This window comes from Pieris brassicae, chromosome 7 (assembly GCF_905147105.1).
Source record: "Pieris brassicae chromosome 7, ilPieBrab1.1, whole genome shotgun sequence".
In the NCBI taxonomy this organism is placed as follows: Eukaryota; Metazoa; Arthropoda; class Insecta; order Lepidoptera; family Pieridae; genus Pieris; species Pieris brassicae.
In genome coordinates, this window is record NC_059671.1 from 7,547,131 (window position 1) to 7,554,509 (window position 7,379).

General features: G+C 31.7%; 1 non-coding gene across 1 annotated transcript; it reads right to left on the reverse strand.

Annotated features, from left to right (window-relative positions):
- Positions 1 to 736: 736 nt before the first annotated feature.
- On the reverse strand, positions 737 to 810 carry Trnat-agu. Its single transcript has one exon. It is a non-coding gene; the product is annotated as a tRNA-Thr (tRNA).
- Positions 811 to 7,379: the final 6,569 nt, after the last annotated feature.

A 7,379-nucleotide genomic window follows, 5' to 3' on the forward strand; every position in this document is an offset into this window, starting at 1 on the left:
TTTAAAACGACTAAAGGTTTTCTTTAACTGCCTTAGTGGCTTAAAAATCATAATATTTATTCCTGTAGGTGTAAGTTTTGTCAGAAAAAATCTTTCTTTATTTTCATACACTGCTAGTTCTGAATTCAATATTATAGAACGAACGAGAAGAACTGGCTAGAAGCTTCACCACTCCCTTAATTTTTAAAGAATGCTTGTAAGGAGGTGCAACCACTTCACCTTGCTCTAGATGACATAGAATTATGATTCAACGAATAAAAAAATAAGCTCTTTAACTAACATTAAAATAAATATTTTAGTAACATTAAAAAAATAACCAACATTGAATGGGGAGCTCGGAGTTTTGCGTGGTAGGGAAATGCTAAATTAAAAATATTCAGAAAATCTTTATAGTTAGAATTAGTAGTAGAATAAGTTATGTAAAAATAAATAAAAATTGCGTATTATATTATATTATTATAAAGTTTATACCTTTTGGAATCATTGATTCTAAATTTTTAATTATTATTTTTAGTTTTATTATAATGAAAAAGAAAGAAATAAAAACTTAAAGAAATAAATTATTCAGCTACATCACTTAACATTTAACTCTATTTTTAAATAAAAGACACATTATGTTAAAGTAATTGTCAGTTATAATATTAAAACTTATAAAAATATATTACATTTTAAAGCTTGGAAATTAATAACTAGCATTATGGAATGAGGAAAAAGTAAAAAAAAATAATCAAAAACTAGGCACCACCGAGATTCGAACTCGGGATCTCCTGTTTACTAGACAGGCGCTTTAACCAACTAAGCCATGGCGCCGATGAAGTATGGTTTGAAATTTTTATACTAACTCAGACTTGTCGCTCATTGATAGAGTTTCTACAACATATTTTTAAAATAATTATTTCCACAAATCTTATTACATCTATATTACAAGGTTACAAAATACATTTTTATTTAATTAAATATAACGTGTTTACCAATTCTAAAGTGCGTATCGTATTCGATATATCAAAAGAACCATTAATCTTCAAAGCTATATTTAAACTTACATTTAAAAATAATAATAAAAAATTATGTATTCTATCAATGTATCGCTACTTATCATTTTTAACAATATTTGATATAGGTTAATAAATAATAAGTATTATCTCAACCAGTTTGTTATTTAGATAAATTCATAAAACTTTAATCTTTATCGTACTTTTCAACGCACAGTAAAACGTTATTACAATAAAAAACGTAGTTTAGTTTGTTAATAAATACGATTATATGTTTAATAAGTGTAATAATATTACAGTTGTAGGAATATTATACAGAGTGTGTGAATTTATCAATAAAGTGACCATAGTTTTTTTACGTTAGGTTAATTAAAAATATAAACAAAACATGAAATTTGAATTATATGTTTGCTTAAAAAATGCGTCCCAAAAATCGTAATACGTATTCCATTCATAGACGATCTATACAGGAATAAGACTAACCTTCTAAAATACACAACAAAATCCACATAAGATTAGCTCTACATTAGTTAACGAATTGTTTTAATTGAATTGAATTAATCTAATGGACCTTTTTTATTGCCTGTTGCGAACTCGTAATTTTTTTCTTATATGTATTTTAATTTTTATGATTACCTTAATTGTCATAAGTTTTAGATAGAAAAGATTGTAACATATAGCATAGATTTAGTACTATGTATGATGAAATAAATAAAGTTGTATGATTCGTTAGTGCCTGTAGTAATTATTAAATTTTTTCATTCTGTAATTCTTTAGCTTATTTTTGCTAAATAATTTCTTATGATTGTTTTTTTTTATTTGTGTGAATTTTTGAGATGCATTTATTGCGTTTTAATGCATGATTGTATTTTATGTAAATAAAAAATGTTATTCAAAAGACTTTCTTCATTAGTCTTGGCACCATAAAGAATTTTAAAAAATCGCGATTATCTTGGACACATTTGACATTGAGACATTGAGCATTTTTATTGTGAAACGCCACAGCGTCCTGCATAACCCGCCAGGTATATTATTATGAATAATTACGCCAGAATCTGTAAAAATATCAGTGACAATAATATTTCATAAAATAGAGGTAATAAATAAGTGACAAAACTACGCAAATCGAAATCCATCGAAAGTTTGTAGTGAATTCATTAGACCCCAACTTTATTAAGTGTTGTTTCCCACGGTCCCGACACCCGAATAACTAATTAATTAGCATTGTTTAGGAGGCATTTTCAAGCTGATAAATTAATTATATACAGAACATTCGCTAATAAAATCGTACGGTAACATGATCTAATTTTAATACAATTTCTATAGAAATAAAAGCGAATTTATTTACACAACTCCACGTTTTGAGTCACGCTCTCAAAAATTTGTAAAAATTACGGCGCGTAAATAAATAACATAAAAATGTAAGAAGCTTTTACTTTCCTCAACTTTACAAGGATTCTAGTTGCTACGCTATTAAGCGGTGGTTATCTATGCGCACATTACGAGCGAATGCTCGTACGGTGAATAAAAAGAAATGAGGAAACCGGCATACCTTAGACCCGAAAAGTCGACGGACACGCCTGTGTCAAGCACAGAAGGCGGATCACCTACTTGCCTATTAAACAACAAATGATCACGAAAAAGATACAGAAATATGAAGCCCAGACATAAAAGGTTCTAGCGCCACTATTTATTTTTCACTGAACGTATATTCTTTGACATGAAGTTTGAAGTTACACTTTTAGTCAGAACATATTATTAAAGCTATAAATTAATCGCCTATAGGGTTAGTTAGGGCTTGTAATTAGCGTTTATTGGCCAAACTAACAATAGCGTGCCCGTGATTACAGACTACATTCAAGAAATGCAAATGATTTGAAAAGTATGAAGATCGCAAAATTTTGGCTCCACAGACCTGATCCACATATGAATTGTTGGACCCGTGCCAATTCAGCCTGTTAGTTTGAAATTATTTTTAAATGAGAGAGACACGTGGCACTAAAATTGTTTTGCACTATGGGCTCTGTAGAGTATACAGCCTATAGTAAAATTAATTTACACAGACTAATACGCTACAATAATTATTTACCGCCTTTATTCACTGAATTCATGAATATTCCAATCAGTTCCAATCTATGTCGATTTCAAAATATTAATTGTCATTTCATAGCATTTAGGTTATAATTTATTGAGTATATTAAAAAATCAAAATATAAAAATAATACTAGTTGTGCAGCTCTTATGAATGAGACTTTTTAACTTCATTTATACCCTATATGTGATGACGTCTAAACAATTTTTACTGTCTATCCAACCCTTGCTCTTCTATACTGTTATGCAAAAAACAGACGAGGCCCTTTTAGTTGTAAAGTGGCTGGGTGAAAGTGCCTCTGTCAAACTCTATAGAATTAGTACATAATGTATGATTCCGTTTTGGGTATACATATTATTTATTTAAAATTAAATATGATATATGTTTAATTTTAAATTCCTAAAGCTCAACCAATAAATTGTTAAATAATATATGAACTCATCTAAATTGATTTTGCGGTTTTTTACCAATAAGCATATTATTTAGTGTGTTTGCGTATTTGAGTGTGGCTGAGAGTTTTTAAAGCGTGCGCTGGGTAACCCACTTTTTGCAACCTCAAAGCCATGAGCAAACATGTAAGGCTCCCGTAGAATTGAAATCTAAATCGGCTAGATTTTATGCAATTTGTAAGTTTATATCTCGTTAGTTTAACTATCTGAGAATCTATAGATCGGGAGGTTTTATTATTCATTTATTTATTTGTAATCTTACACCTAACAAATATCCATATTATAAAACGAAAAACTTAGACAATACAGAAAGCCAAAACAGATTACATTGATAAACAAAATATATGAAATAGAAAGCATACAGACATTAATAGACAAAAAAGAAGAAAACTGAAATTAAACCTTAAACAAACGACAATTAATAATTTAATATTTATAATAATTACTTTAAAGAAAAAACTAAATTGTTACCGCGAAACAAAGTCAAAATCTTCTCGTTTCGTCAAATATTTCCTCACATCCTCTTTGGTAAGGTGGAAAATATCAAAATCTTTATACAAAGTGTCATACTGCAAACGGAAGCTATTTATTAATATTGCTACTTTCTAACGTATTTGAACAAACTTTACACGTGGTATATTTACTGATTTTACCGCATCCTGAACGTTTTTTTTACGCAGGTGATAAATTACATGTCATATCATACACGCGAGTCGTAAACGGGGCAAATTGATTACTAACATGAAAGTATATTGTTTCAAATTAACTGCTGACTAGACATTTATGACTAAGTATTGAGTGATAATTTAATTAGCTTTTCGCAACGTTTTTATTATAAATTTACTTAAATAGACATACTATCCTTACAAGTAGCCAATACAATAATGTTGAAAAAATATAAATAATAATAAATGATAAAGCCACGAAGAAAATTACAGTTGATATTCAATACGTTGTACATGATGAAAATGTACGAATACAAATTGAATTATTGTTAAATGCGCTGTAATATTAATGTTTCGTAATAGGCAAATAGGCCTTAGACATTTGGTTTGGGGGGGTAAACAGTTATTAGTAGTTATAGTTAGAGGTGGTTATTATATTTTTAATACAGGATTATTTATTTATTCTCAAAAACATACATAAACTATCCTTACAAGTTATTGGTTATTCGTTTGTGGACTCAGTTTACGCACTTACTATCAATAGGTCCGTTGTGCGTAAAGTCCTGACTAACTCCTTCCAAAAGAACAGAAACCTGGGCACTTCGCAGGCTTCACGGAGCGACCTCACTGTTCCGAGGATTTCTGCACTTTGTATAGCCACAGCCTCGCATTCCAGGACTATGTCTGTGATTCCTCTGCACATGAGGTTGTCGCGCCTATGAGAAAAAGATGTTTATTAAGGAGACAATGGCCCGTAATTTTACTTACAAAACTTAAAATAGTACTAAGTCAATTCGATAATGTCGAAATATAATAAAATACATGTATAATATTAAATACATAAGATACACAATAGCGATATTGTGAACTAACTCTGAGAACATGCAAAGATGTCTATAGTGTCGGAGACTGCGTTCGCTAACAACCTTGATCTTCGCTGTCGCACATCAAAGTTAAGTCAAAAATCATTTAGTCATATAGGTAACACAATGTTCACTTATGAACGTCAAAGAAATATACATTAAATGCTTCTAATATTACATTTACTGCCAGTTCTCAGATCAAGGGCGTAGAACGGAAGAAAAGAACTGGCAATAAACTCTCCGCCACTCTTTTTATTCGCCAGGTTTTTATTGTAATACACAACGTTTGTTAGGAGCTGCAACCATAACACTATGTTCCACATGTCCCCTAGGTACAAGGAAACCGAATTCTTGGAGAACACTTGGGTTGCTCAACGAGTGGAAATCTATATTTATAGGAAATTATCGGTATCTTAAACAATGACAACAAATCCTCGTTCTTCAATACATTTGCAATATTATGGTATAATTAGAATGCTCAAAGACTCACTTAGACAAGAATATTCAAAAGAAATATCTTACTAATTTTGACGATTTTTATTTGTCCAACATTGTATTGTAGCCTAACCAGAAAAAATAAATTAACATAATATAAATAAGTGATTGCCTGAAATAGATCGCTTAGGCCGCTTGTTGTTTTTTTAAATCTTATATTTTGTGTTGTGCAACGTGTGAGAAAATAAATATTATTTTATCCATTCGCCTTTTGTTTATTTCGACAGCATCCGCTTATTTTATAACTTTTTTTTGTAATTATTTTCGCAGATACTGCAATGAGATCATTGTTATAAATTAGCAGATGCCGTAAAAGGACTCTCTAATAGCGCTGGCGCACAGTTGAACAAACTGAATTGCCTTTTTGTTTCTAAATATTAGTAATGTGGGTGGGTTTTATGACTATTTTCTGTGGTAATATATTATTTATTTATCTTACTTTGTAACTAACATTAATTTTTTGTCAGGCTTTCGTTTTTTCATACTGCAACAATCACATTTAATTTTACAAAGACTGTTACAATAGTGAATTTGTTTTTGGGTAATAAAAGTTTTGGAGTACAACGAACTGTCCTTTATTATGTCACAGAGCAGAGAGATTTTTTTTTTTTTTTTAATAATTTTATGGCCTGGTAACGAGACCTTTAAGCCAAGACAGAGCAGAGAGAGCGATGTTGCCAACAGTTATAGAAAGGCATGAAATTTACCATAGAGTATACAGGATAAATATAGACAACCTACATTTTAACAAAGACCTATTCTGTATCTGTGATAGGTATTCTATTATTATTACCTTCTTCAGATGCCACTTTATTGTTAGAGGTTGGCCGTTAACAACTTGAATTGTCGGGTATGTTGAGCAAGTCCAAACAGTTCCCGATGTGATGCCGGTCCACTCACGTACGTTCCGCAACCTCGAGTTCTTCCTTCTACCAGCCTCTTGCCTTGAATTTTGCTCATCAATAAGCTGCAATAATCGATAATGACGCAAAACGTGCCCGAGATATGCGACTTTCCATCTGCAGTCTGCATAACCTTTTTATCTGGTTGTGATTTGTTGAAGGACTCATTCATTCGTCGCTCTTTGAATCCAGCTTTTGCGAAGAATGCGACGGTAACACCACATCTCAAAAGCTTCGTGTATTACTGGCCAGATGTAACATAGTACTAACGCGGCGATAACATAGTACTTTGTTTAAGTTTATTAAAAGAAGCACGGACCATCTATTTACCCACATCATATTTGACATCATGACGGGTGATGAAAGCTGGATATTGCTACAAACCCGAAACCAAAAGACTGTCAGCTCAGTGGGTATTTCCTTTCGAGTAAGGTAAAGAAAGGAAGACGTCAAAGAAAATAGATGATTCGCGACGGTTGTGATAGAAGATGGAAGGACAGTTGCTGCAGGCTGGTATGTCAATCGCTGTTTGCCAGCAGCGCTCTAGAAGCAGGATCCTCCTTCACCACGACAATGCTTCAGCGCACTCCGCAAAACGGACTGTTGAATATTTGACTATGGAAGGTGTCGATATAAGTAATCCACCATACAGTCCTGACTTGGCGCCTTGCGACTTTCATTTATTCTCAAGAACTAAAGATAAAATTCGAGGTATTCGCTATAGGATCCCTAAAGATGCGGTGAAAACGTGCGAAAATGCCATAGCCAATGCTTTTCTCAGTGGTTCCATCGAATGCGACGATATGTAAAGAGGACAGGAGATTACTTCGAAAAACAATAAATGGCAATGGCTTTTTACATTCAGGCGTTTTTCATTTTCTAAACATTTTCAGTGTAACCTAGGTATGTATAAACGTTTAC